The sequence below is a fragment of the Schistocerca nitens genome, chromosome 4 (assembly GCF_023898315.1).
Source record: "Schistocerca nitens isolate TAMUIC-IGC-003100 chromosome 4, iqSchNite1.1, whole genome shotgun sequence".
Lineage (NCBI taxonomy): Eukaryota > Metazoa > Arthropoda > Insecta > Orthoptera > Acrididae > Schistocerca > Schistocerca nitens.
Genome location: NC_064617.1, coordinates 785593609 through 785611762, shown reverse-complemented (window position 1 = coordinate 785611762; position 18154 = coordinate 785593609). Strand labels below are relative to the sequence as shown.

The following is an 18154-nucleotide window of genomic DNA, read 5'->3' as shown; positions in this document are numbered from 1 at the left end:
ATAGATAAATAGTGTCTCCCGCCAGGTATGAGGGTCTGTTAAAGATTTCGCCTGATGTCATGCAACCTACATAACACAACACGAAAATTCTCGGCCGGACTCTGCGGGAGTAATGAAAATGCTGCTGCACCGTTTTGTATTTGATCACTCACAACACAGCCCGTAACTGGCTTCCCCCGAGTTTCACCTCTGCTCACAGGAACCGCTGGCTTTGATGACAACATTCTGGCACAGACGAACGAGCTGTAGAACAGCGTAGAGAATTGGCGGGAAGTACAGGCGGTTGTCTTCTATGTCGAGAGTATTGGAAAGTTGGTACAAAGCTACGACAGATGTTTAAATCTGAGCAACGATTATGTAGAGAAGAAGCTGAAAGGTGAAGCTCACTGTTGCATATAAAACATTTTTGATCTTCACAGTGGTTTCCATTTCACAACTTATTGGACTTTTTTTAACTGTTTTGACAACTGAAATAACTACGTACATAAATCTAGCACAGCACAAACATTTCTGTAGGATAAAATCATCATAAACTCCGTAACAAAGTAATTTTTTTTTTGAGTCATCAGTCTTATGACTAGTTTGATTCTGCCCACCACGAAATCCTCTTCTGTGCCAACCCCTTCATCTCAGAGCAATCTACGTCCACAATTATTTGCTGGATGTATTCCAATTTCTGTCTTCCTCTACAGCTTCTGCCCTCTACAGCTCCCTCTAGTACGGTGGAAGTCATTCTCTGATGTCTTAACAGATGTCCTATCAACCTTTCCCTTCTCCTTGACAGTATTTCCCACATATTCCTTTCCTTTCAGATCCTGCGTAAAACCTCCTCATTCCTTACCTTATCAGTCCACCTAATTTTCAACATTCGTCTGTAGCACCACATTTCAAATGCATCGATTCTTATCTGTTCCATGATTCTCTACCATACAATGCTGTGGTAAAAACGTACGTGCTCAGAAATTTCTTCCTCAAATTAAGGCCTATGTTTGATACTAGTAGACTTCTTTTGGCCAGGAATATCCTTTTTGCAAGTGCTAATCTGCTGTTGATGTCCTACTTACCCCGTCTGTTACTGGTTATTTTGCTGCCGAGGCACGAGAATTCCTTAACTTCTTGTACTTCGTTACCAACGACCTGATGTTAAGTTTCGTCTTTCTTCGATTTCCTCTCAGACCATATTCTGTACTCATTAGACTGTTAATTCCATTGAGAACATCATGTAATTCTTCTTCACTTTTACTCAGGGTAGCAATGTCATCAGCGAATAGTATCATTGATATCCTTTCACCTTTAATTTTAATTATCATTGACTTCCTTTCATTTTGAATTTTAATCCCACTCCTGATGTACAGATTGAACAGTATGGGCGAAAGACTACACCCCTGTCTTAAAACCTTTTTACCCCGAGCACTGCGTTGTTGGTCGTATCGTCTTATTATTACCTCTTGGCTCTTGTACATATTGTGCATTACCCGTCTCTCCCTACAGCTTACCCCTATTATTCTCAAAATTTTAAACATCTTGAACCATTTTACATTGTCGAACGCTTTTCCCAGGTCGACAAATCCTGTGTCTTGATTTTTCTTTAGTCTTGCTTCCAGTGCTAATCTCAATGTCAGAGTTGCCTCAGTTTTCCCTTTTCCTTTCCTAAAACCAAACTGATCGTCATCTAATACAGTCTCAGTTTTCTTTTCTATTCTTCTGTATATTATTCTTGTCAGCAACTTGGATGCATAAGCTGTTAAGCTGAGTGTGCAACAGTTCTCGCACTCGACACCTCTTTCAGTCTTCGGAACTGTTTGGCTGATATTTTTGCGAAAGTCAGATGGTATGTCACCAGACTCATACGTTCTATAACACCAACGTAAATAGTGTTTTTTTCCACTTCGTCCAATGATTTTAGAAATTATGATGGAATGTTATCCACCCTTTATGCCTTATTTAATCTTAAGTGCTCCAAAGCTCTTTTAAATTCTGATTCCAATACTGATTTTCCTATCTCTTCTAAATCGACTGCTTTCTTCCTGTATCGCATCAGACAAATTCCACCCTCATAGAGGCCTTCAATGTACTTCTTCCACCTATCCGCTCTCTTCTCTCCATTTAAGAGTGGAATTCTCTTCGCACCCTTAATGTTATCACCCTTGATTTTAATTTCACTGTTGGTTGCTCTGGCTTTTCTATATACTGAGTTAGTCTTTTCAACAATAATTTCTTTTTCGATTTCTTCACATTTTGCGTGCAGATATTTCGTCTTAGTTCCCTGCACTCCTGTTTATTTTATTCGTCAGTGACTTGTATTTCTGTGTTCCTTAATTTCCCTGAACGTTTTCGTACTTCCTTCTTTGATCGATCAACTGAAGTATTTCTTCTGTTACTCGTGTTTTATTCGCTGTTACCTTCTTTGAACCAATGTTTCCCTTCCAACTTCTGTGATTGCCCTTTTTAGAGTTGTCCATTCCTCTTCAATTGTACTGCTACTGAGCTATTTGTTACTGCTGTATGTATAGCCTCAGAGAACTTCTAGTGTACCTCGTCATTCCTTAGTACTTCTGTATCCTACTTCTTTGTGTGTTGATTTTTCCTGACTAAACTCTTTAACTTCAGCCTACTCTTCATCACTATTACATTGTGATATGAGTCTATATCTGCTTCTGGTTATGCTTTACAATCAAGTATCTGATTCCGGAATCTCTGTCTGACGATGATCAATCTAACTGAAATTTTCCCGTACCACCCGATGGTTTCCAAGTGTACCTCCTCCTCTTGTGATTCTTGAACAAAGTATTCGCTATTACTAGCTGAAATTTATTACATAACTCATTTAGTATTTCTCCTCTCTCATTCCTTGTCGCAAGCCCATATTGTCCAGCAATCTTTTCTTCTACTCCTTGCCCTATAACTGCATTCCAGTCTCCCATGACAAATATATTTGCATCTCCCTTTATGTACTGTATTATCCTTTCAAGGTCCTCGTATACATTCTCTATCTCTTCATCTTCAGACTGCGACGTCGGCATGTATAACTGGACTATCGTTGTCGGTGTTGGTTTGCTGTCGACTCTGATGAGAACAACCTATCTCTGAATCGTTCACAGTAACACACTCTCTGCCCTATCTTCTTATTTATAAAGAATCCCATTCCTGTAATACAATATTTTGCTGCTCTTGATATTACCCTATACACATTAGACCAAAAATCCTTGTCTTCTTTCTACATCATTTCACTGATTTCTACAATATCTAGATTGAGCCTTTGCATTTCCCTTTTCGGATTTTCTAGCTTCCCTACCACTTCAAACTTGTGACATTCTACGCCCCGACTAGTAGAACGTTTTCCATTCGTTGGTTACTCAGTCTTTTTCTTATGGTCACCTCCCCCTTGCTAGTCGCCTCTCGGAGATCCCAATAGTGGCCTATTCGGGAAACTTTTGCCAACGGAGAGATCATTATGACCCTTTTCAATCACAGGCCACATGTCCTGTGGATACACGTTAAGTGGTTTCCATTGCCTTCTGCATCCTCATGCGATTCATAGGTACATGAAACTATTTTGATGTTCGGCAACTGGTTCGCTCCTCAATACCCCCAAGAGAGAACTTTTGTGATGGAGCATACACGTGGACAGTGAGTTTTCTTCAAAATTTCTTTACAAATAACTGCTTAATCGTGGGTAACACTGCGGGGCGCATCTAGTGTACACGGATCGTGATCTGGTCGTTAGTACAGCTGCTGCTAGATCTCGGCGTTCTGGCTTCGCTCCCGGCCGAGTCGGAAATTTTCCTAACTCTAGATCTGAGTGTTTGTGTTCTCCTCATCATTTAATCTCACCTTCACCGATTCAAAAGTTGCTAAAGTGGCGTCAGACAAGGAGATTTGCACCAGACGGCCGAACTACCCCAGACGAGGTCTGCTGGACAATAATGCCATATGATCATTTCGTTTCATTATAATATGGCGGGGAAATTCTGGTAGAAGACAAGACTCTCCATTCAGTGAATGTGGAAGTCTTCTAAGCTTTGATGAAACAGGACAGAATTTTCTGTCGCTCAAGTTGTGGTGATACACTGGAATGCTATACTTTTATTTCTTATTTTTCGTATATTTAGTCATGCAGCGTAATTCATTGATGTGAAAAAGCCAATTAAACGTTGAATACTTTATTAAAACCATGGGAATACACTTACCTGTCGGTTATGTGCGTTAAAAACAACTTTCACTGTTAATGCACAAGCAGCTCTGTAAAACACGAAGGTGACTTACTTTACCAAGAAAGGACACACTTAAAGCTCAGTAGGTCATTTTCGGTCAAGAGATGAAATTGTTCAGTGAACTGTGTAAGTAAATTAAACTGATTACAATACACATTTAACGTTTCTACCTATTGAAAGGTTACTTGGATACAACAGAGTAGGGGTTTATCACAAATATAAAAAATTGGATAGTACAAAAAGCTCTCTCATTTGGAAATACTCTTTCGCACTATATTTTTTTCATTTATAGTTTTAGTATGAAGGCTTTCACGACCGGATGACATATCTTGCCGAGTCGGCAAGACTCACCGGAGGAGAAACACCCCTCTGAAGATGTCCAGCGCAGCTCTGGACGAAACGTTAGGAGCTGAAGAGTTTCATGGACCACGACCTTACATCCCTGAAGGTTTACCAGAAGATATTTATAGTTTTGAGAGCCGACACGAAAACTCTGCAATAGTTGCCACTAACTTTCTGTCCTCGTTATGCGCTTACCTCAGTCAGTATGACGGGGTACTAACTAAGTTTTCTAGGAAAGCAAAAAGGAATTATTGGTGATGAAGTGGAGACAAAAGAGTATTGGCACGGACCTGATGTTAGTCGACTGTGTGTGCAGTGGTCAGTGTTTATAAATAAATTAATAGTGTAATAGCAGATTTTCAAATTACGATATCTTCGCTCCAGTGTATTGTACGCTTGGGAAAAGACAACGTGGTAGAATTGTTTCTGACAATCTGGCCTCTTAATCTAGATGATGGAGACTCTAATTCGCTAAGGAGTTTCTGGTTCTTCCCCCGCAGCATTTCTTTCCTGAGAGTAAGTAATGTTTCTATCAAGATTGGTTGAAATCGATCCATGGGTTTAGGAGGAACTTTATACCGTTGAATTTGCACAGGTATGGACTTGTCCATATATTTAATATATTTAAATTGTATTTGTACACATAGTTCAGCTCTATCTCTGTCGAATTTCGCCCTGCAGTTTCATTTTCTTGCACCTCAGTGCTTATGCCGTCATATCTCCTGAACTATATTTCTTACAGAGATACAATTTTGTAGACACATTCGGCGGCATATTTGTATACTGCCTGCGAAACGTGTTACGAATACAGTTAATAGGAAATATGTAATAAAACATCATGCATGACGCGCCAGTTTTCCATATATCTCTGTGTTTAAACGTCATTTCTCCTGGCCTGTGTGTTATAATCAAATATCTTGCTGTAAATTCAGTGATATGTGTGGATACTGTCTACAAAACGTATTATGCAAGGAGTTAGTAGTAAAATTGAAATGCCATGCCTGATGCGGCAATTTCACAGCAGGAAGAACGAAAAAGTAGTTATCGATAAAGTTTTTCCTTCCACCATTTTATGGTGGATGTCAGAGAGGAAAGGCTTGTAAAGGTTTGGAATTACGTGTAAAGCTTGTTTTAAGTGACTAAGAGCTCTCGTTCTCAAATACTGGACGAATATAGACTGCTATTAGCACAACGTGAGCTTCGATGCCTCCTCCCCCCCCCCTTTTTGACAGGGTAGTAGGCCGGCCGGTGTGGCCGAGCGAGCGGTTCTAGGCGCTTCAGTCTGGAACCGCGCGACCGCTACGGTTGCAGGTTCGAATCCTGCCTCGGCAATGGATGTGTGTGATGGCCTTAGGTTAGTTAGGTTTAAGTAGTTCTAGGAGACTGATGACCTCAGATGTTAAGTCCCATAGTGCTCAGAGTCATTTGACAGGGTAGTAGTTGGTAACCATGTTGTCGTTCTTTGTTCTTTGCATACAGTAAGTGATGCTTAGAGAAAGCTTTTGACAACGTTAACTGGAATACTCTCTTTCAAATTCTGAAGGTGGCAGGGGTAAAATACAGGGAGCGAAAGGCTATTTACAATTTGTACAGAAACCAGATGGCAGTTATAAGAGTCGAGGGGCATGAAAGGGAAGCAGTGGTTGGGAAAGGAGTGAGACAGGGTTGTAGCCTCTCCCCGATGTTATTCAATCTGTATATTGAGCAAGCAGTAAAGGAAACAAAAGAAAAATTCGGAGTAGGTATTAAAATTCATGGAGAAGAAGTAAAAACTTTGAGGTTCGCCGATGACATTGTAATTCTGTCAGAGACAGCAAAGGACTTGGAAGAGCAGTTGAACGGAATGGACAGTGTCTTGAAAGGAGGATATAAGATGAACATCAACAAAAGCAAAACGAGGATAATGGATTGTAGTCAAATTAAATCGGGTGATGCTGGGGGGATTAGATTAGGAAATGAGACACTTAAAGTAGTAAAGGAGTTTTGCTATTTAGGGAGTAAAATAACTGATGATGGTCGAAGTAGAGAGGATATAAAATGTAGACTGGCAATGGCAAGGAAATCGTTTCTGAAGAAGAGAAATTTGTTAACATCGAGTATAGATTTAAGTATCAGGAAGTCGTTTCTGAAAGTATTTGTATGGAGTGTAGCCATGTATGGAAGTGAAACATGGACGATAACCAGTTTGGACAAGAAGAGAATAGAAGCTTTCGAAATGTGGTGCTACAGAAGAATGCTGAAGATAAGGTGGGTAGATCACGTAACTAATGAGGAATAGGATTGGGGAGAAGAGAAGTTTGTGGCACAACTTGACTAGAAGAAGGGATCGGTTGGTTGGACATGTTTTGAGGCATCAAGGGATCACAAATTTAGCATTGGAGGGCAGCGTGGAGGGTAAAAATCGTAGAGGGAGACCAAGAGATCAATACACTAAGCAGATTCAGAAGGATGTAGGTTGCAGTAGGTACTGGGAGATGAAGAAGCTTGCACAGGATAGAGTAGCATGGAGAGCTGCATCAAACCAGTCTCAGGACTGAAGACCACAACAACAACAACAAGTGATTCGTATAGCAAGACTGGTTGATATCGATCAGTGATTTAGGAGGAGCTGTAGAACTTACAAACATACATACACTTTTATAATGTACTTGAATGTAGCAAGATTTACTCTATCATATAAAACGAACATAAATGGTTGTACCTCAAATGGATCACGTACCTTCAACCAGTGTCAAGGGATAATATCATAAAATCGAAAAACGACTAGTGTATTGAAGGATTACTGAGGAAGTTGCAATTATCAGATTTAGATTGTGATCCAGCGTTACCGGAGTTTTCTGAGGTGGAAGGGGTGTTTGTAGATACATCAAATAGCGAATGTTGTGAGGGCAGCAACTGAGTTGTAATGTTGATGTGAATGGACTGCAAGAAATACTGTAAGAAGCGGCAGTTGCGGACTCTCATAATAACTTCACGTCATTTATTCACCAATAGTGAGAGCCACAATGAGCAAATGACGCAATAGCAACATCAGTTTCACCCCCAGGTCTTTGCCACGTGTATGTTAATACAGCTCCGTTTTACGGCAAAGACAGTTGTTTGTAGCTAACAGAGTGAACACGGATGACGATCTGTCACTTGTGTGACATGCGGTTTGTCAATTTCCAATAGTACAAAATCAACAAGACATCTCGGTTAATGTCTATATTATCTGTTATAAAAAGGATAAACAGAGAGTTTGGTAATATCTGAATGACGCTGGCGGAGAATCTTTAGCTTAAAATCATTGTTGAGCAAACGTTCAAACCTCCATAGTTGTACATACGAATGACCGTGAAAGATGGTAGAAGAGAGAGAGATGCATAGTTTAACACGTTCTTTGTTCGGTTTCACAAGGTTACAGCTCGTGTCCTTTGCTCGTCAGTTGCAAAATTGAAATCTCTGTTAGAGGGCTCCCACATGGTTTCCACCACAACAGCGCTTACTATCTTGTTAGTTCCGCGTGAGGTGCGGGACTCTCTCCAAGCGGTGCTGCATCGCTACGATGTTCTCTCGCAGCGCCTGCACGAATTCGGCGTGGCCCCCATAGGTGAAAGGTCAAGTCTCTCTTCTCCTTTATCTTGTCCCTATCCCGTGACTCAAGAGATCGCCATGTTACCCTGGATCTGGCAACGTTGGCAGTAGACGGTGACCTGATACCCTTGCTGTCGCCACCACTTCCAGCGCCCCGCACAGCCCCCACCTCCCTCACGACACTCCCTACCCAGGGGCGGCATTTATGCACATCTCTCTGCGTCTGTTGTTACCCACTGTGAAAGTTAGGGAACTTTTTACGAATATATACGAATCGTGAAAGTGAGTCGAAACGTAGTCGGTAGTTGCCAACCGCAAGGTGGAACGAGTATAACATCTTTGAGTAGGAGGTTCTTTGATGGTTAAGAGCCGGACGCGTGCAGTGATAAACCGAGGAGTCGCAGGTAGGTGCTCAGAGGAAGCAGACGTGTGGTGACAGCTGTAAGGTAGGTCGCGCTCGCTGCCCCAGACCAAACCTCAGCACGTAAATGAGAGAATATATATAATGATTTCAAATCGGTTTTGTTAGATAATATTCAGAGTTAGGATTTATATGTCCAAGGTTTGACACAGTAAGCACTTGGTAAAATTTTTTGTAAGATTGTTTCGTGCTACAAAAATGTTGGACATGGTAGGTTTTGTGTATGACTTAAAATTTTAACGATATATATAGCAACAAGTTGAAGAATATATCTGCCAGTGAATTACTGGAAGGACCCTGTATGTTTCGCGGTTGCAGACTGAATTTCAGTATTGATGTTAACGATACATTTACACATGGGAATGGATGGCTTACAGTAGCCATTGTAAGAGGTGGATCTGGTGTTCCCTCAGTTGGTGGCCTGGAGAGTTTCGTCGATCGTGATGTCATCGCCTTTCGCACCTACCACATTGGAGAAATTGCTAATAAAGACTTCGGAAAATCTGTATATACCTCTCCTTCCTCATTATCCCTCTACACTAGAAGTAGACGTAAGATTAATGTTAATGAGTCTGTATATATTTGGATTAAAGGTAAAGGATGTTGTGAATATGTAAAGTTTGTGGGAGACTGTATTGTATATTTTTATAAATAAAGTGATCTGTAGCGTAGCCCAAATATCTGTAGCGTAGCTGAGAACCTGTAAGCGTACATCTAGGATCTGGCCCGGAGCGCTTTTCGGAATCCCAGAAGTAGCATGCTACAAACCAAACCTAGAACGGACTGGAGTCAGAGTCCCAAAAAGGAAGTTCTTGCTCCACATCTTCCATTTTTTGTTAAATTTACAGCCCGTTTCTTTCTTTGGTATAGTTCGTTCACAGGAGAAATATAGGGCAATCCATATTTTCTGAAGAACCGTGTCTGAGATACTGAATCAACAATCAATAGCCACAGTTAATTGAGAATGAACTCGAAAATTGCGATTATGGTTCAGCATCAGCTGTAGAATGTTTAAGAACAAGTCAACATCTGCGCTGGATTGTGTCTCGACCCCGGATTTCCCGTTTTTCACTAGCAGTCGCGTGAACAACTTCGGTTATCCGAACACGCTTCCAAAAACGGCCCGAATCTCAATTTCTCCTGGTGTACTCTCGCTTGTTCTCGCACTATATTTCCGTGCTTCCCGCACAGGGTGAGACAGGGTGTGACAAGCTAGAAATCTGGATCCGAGTCGTGGTCCTAAACAAATTTTCATTTGCTCTGAAATATTCTACAGCCGTTGCGGAGCCACAGTCGCAATTTCCGGGCACCTACTTAATCCCTACTTTATTTTAATCGACCATTCACTTCCAGTTTTAAGAGTTACACTTAAGATGCATTATGTCACCTGAAGAGAGATGACAGTTTTGAGTAAGTGTAATTCAGAGCCTGCCCCAGGAGTGCAACCAAGTACTCAATGTGTCGTGACCATCACGCCAAGCTCACGTCGATAATAATGTAAGTTCTGGCGAAGGTGTATGACACTTAGGGTGAAGGGGACCTGACTTGTAGCAAAAACCGTGACAAAATTATAACTACACTCCTGGAAATTGAAATAAGAACACCGTGAATTCATTGTCCCAGGAAGGGGAAACTTTATTGACACATTCCTCTGGTCAGATACATCACATGATCACACTGACAGAACCACAGGCACATAGACACAGGCAACAGAGCATGCACAATGTCGGCACTAGTACAGTGTATATCCACCTTTCGCAGCAATGCAGGCTGCTATTCTCCCATGGAGACGATCGTAGAGATGCTGGATGTAGTCCTGTGGAACGGCTTGCCATGCCATTTCCACCTGGCGCCTCAGTTGGACCAGCGTTCGTGCTGGACGTGCAGACCGCGTGAGACGACGCTTCATCCAGTCCCAAACATGCTCAATGGGGGACAGATCCGGAGATCTTGCTGGCCAGGGTAGTTGACTTACACCTTCTAGAGCACGTTGGGTGGCACGGGATACATGCGGACGTGCATTGTCCTGTTGGAACAGCAAGTTCCCTTGCCGGTCTAGGAATGGTAGAACGATGGGTTCGATGACGGTTTGGATGTACCGTGCACTATTCAGTGTACCCTCGACGATCACCAGTGGTGTACGGCCAGTGTAGGAGATCGCTCCCCACACCATGATGCCGGGTGTTGGCCCTGTGTGCCTCGGTCGTATGCAGTCCTGATTGTGGCGCTCACCTGCACGGCGCCAAACACGCATACGACCATCATTGGCACCAAGGCAGAAGCGACTCTCATCGCTGAAGACGACACGTCTCCATTCGTCCCTCCATTCACGCCTGTCGCGACACCACTGGAGGCGGGCTGCACGATGTTGGGGCGTGAGCGGAAGACGGCCTAACGGTGTGCGGGACCGTAGCCCAGCTTCATGGAGACGGTTGCGAATGGTCCTCGCCGATACCCCAGGAGCAACAGTGTCCCTAATTTGCTGGGAAGTGGCGGTGCGGTCCCCTACGGCACTGCGTAGGATCCTACGGTCTTGGCGTGCATCCGTGCGTCGCTGCGGTCCGGTCCCAGGTCGACGGGTACGTGCACCTTCCGCCGACCACTGGCGACAACATCGATGTACTGTGGAGACCTCACGCCCCACGTGTTGAGCAATTCGGCGGTACGTCCACCCGGCCTCCCGCATGCCCACTATACGCCCTCGCTCAAAGTCCGTCAACTGCACATACGGTTCACGTCCACGCTGTCGCGGCATGCTACCAGTGTTAAAGACTGCGATGGAGCTCCGTATGCCACGGCAAACTGGCTGACACTGACGGCGGCGGTGCACAAATGCTGCGCAGCTGGCGCCATTCGACGGCCATCACCGCGGTTCCTGGTGTGTCCGCTGTGCCGTGCGTGTGATCATTGCTTGTACAGCCCTCTCGCAGTGTCCGGAGCAAGTATGGTGGGTCTGACACACCGGTGTCAATGTGTTCTTTTTTCCATTTCCAGGAGTGTATTTAGGTGCTTATTTTTTTTATGGGGGTTGGCTGGCTGTCACGCCGAGTTCAACATCCCTGTTAATTTTTCATGACTGCACGGCGGGAAATCCACAGCAGGGACGTGATGAGAATACGGTCGCTGTATTGCAGCGGGTGGCCTCGGCTGGGATGTGCCGGTGCCATTCAGAAGCACGCAAGCAGCGCGGCCCGCGCCCTGCGCGATCGAGAGCAAGATTGCTACGGGATTACTGCCTGTCTTACATTAATATCTCCACCGGCGCAAAGGGGATTTCCTCCCCATTTATTACTTTCCAGGACCGTTCCGAGGCAGCGCCGATTCGAGAAGAAGTACGGAAGAAATTTCCGTTTACTCGTAACGAGGGAAATGATGCTATCGGAAACGCATTGAAAGTTGCCTGTTGCAGTAACTGTCAACTTCCAGTTCTGCATGTGTTACCCGTTCTTTACGTCGTGATGAGTATTTGCAGTGCTAAGATGTAACCACTGGTCGATATCTGTGGAGAAGAAATTCGTCGTTCGGCTGCAGTGGTTTACCTGAATTACGTTCCTTGGTGCGAGCAGTGACTCTGCCAGTTCATGCGATCAGCGCGGACAGTACGGCCTGTGGTTTTGTAGCCGCTCCATGCTATTTGGATCTTGTGTGTGCTGCGGAGTGGTTGGTAAGGAGGAATCGTGATTGGTCTGAAATTTATTGAGAGAGGAGGAGGCTGAAGATTACTACCTGGATTTTTAGCTGAAAATTTATAATAAGAATGCTGCCCGGAGTTCTCGGGAGACCAACCGGCCGACCAAATATCCAGACATTGCCTTTCACCCGAGCCAAAGCAGTGGCCGACGTCCTTCGTCTATCGGCCGAGAGCAGCGGCGTTTGCAAAGAGTTGTAAGAGCTAAAAGACAAGTAACAATGCCAAATTTGCATTAATGGTCTATGGCAGCAGACGACCGACGCGAGTGACTTTGCTTATAACACGACATCGCCTGCAGCGCCTCTCCTGGGCTCGTGACCACGTCGGTTGGACCCTGCACGACTGGAAAACCGAGGCCTGGTCATGTTAGTCTCGATTTCACAGCATGTCGCTCGTATCAAAATGTAAGTTTCCATTCGGTAATCGTTATAAAGTTTTGATTTGATTGTCAGCCTGCTTAGCCGAGAGCGCTAGTATGGTAGCTTAGTGTGTTCGGTCAGAGGGTTAGCTGACCTTTGTAATAAAATAGAAACTGAGTTAATGTATCAATGATGAACTGGAACAAGCATCGTGTGACGTCCGCCACGAACAAACAGAACGAACGATAACGAACAAAATGAGATAAAAGTGGTAATGTGCTTGCCTACCATGCAGCAAGTTCGGGTTCGATTCCCGGCCGGGCTGGAGATTTTCTCCTCTCGTGGACTGGGTGTTGTGTTGTACACATCATCATTCATACTCATCACCGGCTCGCAAGTCGCCCAATGTGGAGTCGACTGCAATAAGACTCGCTCTCGGCGGTCGAACTTCCCGGAAGAGGTCTCCAGGCCAACAGTGCCATACGCTCCTTTCTTTTCATTTATGATTTGATTGTTTTAAACTACTGGAGTTTTGTAAATGTCTTGTGTGTTAATTTCATTAAACATGACGTCCAAAACATTTTTCTTGCTAAGTACCTTGCGTACTAAATCACCAGTCGCTTTCTTTAATTATTTGGAGTCCGCAATGTTGTGCGCGAGTCTAGAACCTTGTTGATCCTATTTTGGCGAATCATACTTCCAAGCCAGTCTTGTGTTTACGTAGGTAAGGTTCATCAGGCGTCAACCTAAGATCTATGTTTTCCGTCCGGCACGACCACTGAGTATTCGATTTCTATAGTTCGTTGACATGGAACGGCTACCTTTATTTAAATTCCTTAAAGCGTTCAGTAATGGTTCTGTCAACAGTTGCAGTTATTTATTAGGTGACTAGCTTCGAAACCTTACAGGTTCATTTTCAAGCCTGGACCACTGAGGCTGCACTGACAGTGCCTGCAGTGGCTAGTAAATAAATACAACTATCGATGTGTTTTCGAAAAGCAGAAATGCTGAAGTCCATTTTTACACGTTCCTTTACAAAGAAAAATCCAGCAATGTTACCTCAATTTAATGCTTGCACCACTGCAAAGATTCGTTAACATTTTAGTGCCGGTGCCTTTGAGGAAGATCTGAAATCGCTAAAATTGAACAATACCCCAGGTTCCGACGGAATCACTATGAGATCCTGTACAGAATTTGCTGACGAGTTAACCCCTCTTTTAACTACGATGTGTCGTAAATCCCTAGAGCAAAAAACCGTGCCCCGTAATTGTAAGACAGCCCAGTGACACCCTTCTACGAGAAAGATAGCAGAAGTGATCAAAATTACTGTCCATTATTCTTGTCATCCATTTGCTGTAGAACACAGGTCACTTAAAACGAAACTAGCACTTTTCTGACTTGAATTCCTAAGAGCTGTGGATCATAGAAATCAGGTAGATGCAGTGATCTCGATGTCCAGGCATCCAATTATTAATCAAAGTACGACTGTATGGGATATCTCGCGAAATTTGGATTGTTTCTTGGTAGAGAGGCTGCAGCATACTGTTTTGGGCCGATGAAGGTGAAACTTCATGTGGGTCCTAGGGAAGTGTTTACGGACCCTGGTCATACTGTATATTAACGACATTGAAGGTAATACGTATTGTAACGTAAGAATTTTTGGGATGATGAAGTTACCTATAGTAAAGTGCTGCCTGAGAAAGAGCTATATACAGATTGCAAGTCCGCCACGTTATTTGCCTACGAGTAAGCCTGTTTCGTTGTTCCATTTCATGTTCCTACAAATAATTACTTATATGTATTTCTATTAGTTGACGGATTCCGATTGTATTTTATAGAGACTGTAATCATAGAATACTACCCAATTTAAAGCAAGTGGTCAATTTTTGTGCCCCATATAATTCGCATCAGTATCCGACATATATACTCAGTCGGATACTGATGCGAATTAAATGGGGCACAAAAATTGACCACTTGCTTTAAATTGGGTAGTATTCTATGATTACAGTCTCTATAAAATACAATCGGAATCCGTCAACTAATAGAAATACATATAAGTAATTATTTGTAGGAACATGAAATGGAACAACGAAACAGGCTTACTCGTAGGCAAATAACGTGGCGGACTTGCAATCTGTCTATAAACGAGACTGGTCATATACCAGTGGTGCGAGCCATCTAACTACCTTGTTCAAATGAGTGGGGCACTTACTAAAAAGGACTAACAGGCGATACTGAACGTACATAGAGAACAGCACGTATTCTCGCAGGCTGTTTTGACCCCGGGGTGCCTGACACCGAGCTCCTGAAGAAACTGAATTGACAGTTGAAGATAGACGTAAATTATACCACCAAAGTCTACTTACCAAGTTTCAAGTTAAGCAGTTTTAAATGACGAATCTAAAGATATACTAAGACCTACGTATCTCTCCAGCATGGATCACTTGGACAAGATTAGATTAATTACATCACCTCGAGAGGCGTTGAAGTTATCATTCTTCCAGAGATCCTTACCGGGTACGTAAATGGGGCGGGAAGAATACCTAGTAACTGGTACAGCTCCTGCTACTGAAGAGGAACAGTGACTAGCATATGGAAAAGTGAGGATGTGTGCTTATTAATAGAGTTAACATAGGAATTTGACGCCCATCCATTTCATAGAGCCAGAGCCAGAAACATCCGTTGAACTGGGCACGCTCAACGCTGATGTTCGAAAGTACTGCCCGTGTGCAGACGGCTTAAGGCTGTAAACCGTCATCCTATATAGGCCGCTGTTATAGAACATTGCGCTTGCACCGCCCACCACAATTGCTGTATCCACGACTGGGTGCCATTCCTGGTAGAACACGGGCGTCAACGATATATCACATTTAAAGACTCTCTTCAAACGCTCGCATTGGCCGCACCAAAGAGCGTTTTGTTTTGTTGCGAGATAGTACAGGTTTTCACGTCCCGTTAGGAAGAAACCTCTTGTCTGTATTAATCAAATTATAGGTCAACCTAACTTCAGTTTCCTCTTGATAAACGTTATTCCAAAACGCGGAAGTACTGACAACCATCACAGTCTCGTCAAATTTCATCTCGTGTCTCACTTTTAAACAATGTTTTCTTAACTCCAATGCTAAGGCTGTTCGTAGCCTCGTGGGACGGCGTTACTACAAGGTCACTAAGTGAAGGGGTCATCTGAAGGAATCAACTAAGTTTGGAGAGGAACGAATCGCGACAATAATCGGTGGTAGTGATTTAGATACAGTATGTAAAGTATAAAGTTGCGGCAGGTCGAACCCTGGTCTTCAGTTTTTTTTTAGAGTTGAACAACATTCGAATATTTCCGTGACTGAACAGAAGGACCGTTCCTTTTCATTCATGCACCTTACATGTTCCTCAGCATTTATTGAATCAAACTCTACTTCTACATTTCGTTCGACATTAACGTTGAATGTCACTGCAAAGACACTTTAGCGGTACTAGAATGAGTACTCAAAAATCCGCTCAGACGAAATCTTTATGTGTGTCCCCCCCTCCCCCCATGTCAATCCAAAAAGCTTCCTGGCTGGATTAATAAAAAGTAGAGAAAAGCTAAGATGGTGGATGTCTTTAGATAGTCTTCCCCCATTTTACTATAAGGCACAGAATGTTCGTACAATAACGTGAAACTTTCAGGGAACTGCTTCTGTGGGATGTTATTAGACTCGAGCGTCAGATACGTTCTATGGTATTCTCGCACTGATAACACAAAGTGTCGTCACCCGGAATCGCTTTTTCCCAGAAAAGAAATGTCCGCGTTTTTCATATTAATGAAGTCGCTGCAGGTTTCCACGTATCGCTGTTGTTGTTCGGGGGACAATAACTGTAATCACCGTCATAGTACTTTCTCCGGAACTGGCCTAGGTCCCCAACTTGAAAGGACGCCAGTCAGCCAATTGTATCTGGTCTCTTTAACAAGGTGGTGCCGGAAAAAAATGTGAAACAAGTTATCTGGAAAGTTGAAACGCTTCTGCTAATATTATATTTTGGTGCTCCGTTAACCAAATGCTGCGAAGTCTCGTGTAAAAGTACTGCGTATTTGTAATTAAACTCTCGCTACATGTGAAGGCCACCATGGAAAACGAGTAATCATAGGACAATGAAACTTCAGGACACATTTGTAAGGACACACACAACCATTGAAAGATAGACATTTTAATCTTCACCCGAACGGGTACCATTTTTTTATTCCGTGCCGTTTTTACGTTCCGGGATGCAAATGTTGCTTATTGTCAAAAAATGGTTGAAATAGCTCTAAGCACTATGGTACTTAACATCTGAGGTCATCAGCCCCCTAGACTTAGAATTACTTAAACCTAACTAATCTAAGGACATGACACACATCCATGCCCGAGGCAGGATTCGAACCTGCGACCGTAGCAGCAGCGCGGTTCCGAACTGAAGCGCCTAGAACCGCTCGGCCACAGCAGCTGGCTGCTCATTGTCACGACCATCTTTATCCACGACAGCCTGGAACCTCACTAGATACAATCTCACAATTTAATAACGGTTCACAATATTTTGCGATCGATGGACCGTGGAAAGTTCAGCTGCGTGACGCAGCCCATGTTGAGCTTGAAGATAGCACACTACGTTCAGCATTCTCAGCCTTGACAACAGTTGCTTTGTCAACAATTTGTGGCACAATTGGCTGTCCGCTTCCCCCAGGAGCAGTTCCCAAATCGCTAGTTAATTCGAACTTCTGAAACATGTTTATCAACACTGGTGAGGGAAAATGACCTCTCCGTATTCCTTTAATACGTCGATACTTTGTAAGAGAGCAGCAGCACCATTGCTGTTGTTTTGATAAAACAATTTGCTCACCTTGACCAGACCCACGTTGACTGTCTGCAACTGTAATGCGAACTGACGCTTATTTTTCAACCCCATGTCGCCGTATTATTAACGGCACCTAATGGCAAGTCATGACATTGACAATACCAACAACGCAGTTCCTGCAGCTCAGTCTTAACAGCGTTCTATACAGTTGGATACACATGGAGCATCCGCTCCCGTAGGTCGGTGAGAAATTCGTGTGGTCTACGTCCCTTTTGGCTAGTGCCTTGTCACGCATCCAACCGCCAGCATTTGAGTTGGCGTTTAGTTTGTATTGGTACACCGGTAATTGCATTTGCGTGGTGTAGTCGCCCCATCCTTAACCAGTTCACTGCTGCCCTATATTTGATGGTAATATCTGTCCGGTATATTCCAGGCACCATACATTGTGCTGTCACTGTTAATTAGACAAATTTGCCTACATGATTTGGGATCTGAAAAACGTCTGTCTGCTGTTGGGGTTTCCCTTGCTGTAGGTGTCCGGCTCAGCTCTAGGACATCATTCAATAGTATTGTTACGAAGATGATGGTCTATTATACTAGTATTTTGAGTACTTCTGAGTGGGTAACATCTGGTCCAAGTGAGTGTTCTTGAGCTGTGAGATTGCTAGAACAACGTGGCAAGGCTCTATGGCGTATGTAATTTTTCTCTTCGTGTGGCTTGGTGTTCAGTCTCTGTGTCGATGATGGC

General features: G+C 43.4%; 1 protein-coding gene across 1 annotated transcript in view; it reads right to left on the bottom strand.

Annotated features, from left to right (window-relative positions):
- The window catches only part of LOC126252565 (glutamate receptor ionotropic, NMDA 2B-like), a 423608-nt gene that overhangs the window by 3976 nt on the left and 401478 nt on the right, over positions 1 to 18154 (bottom strand). The window lies entirely within an intron of this gene.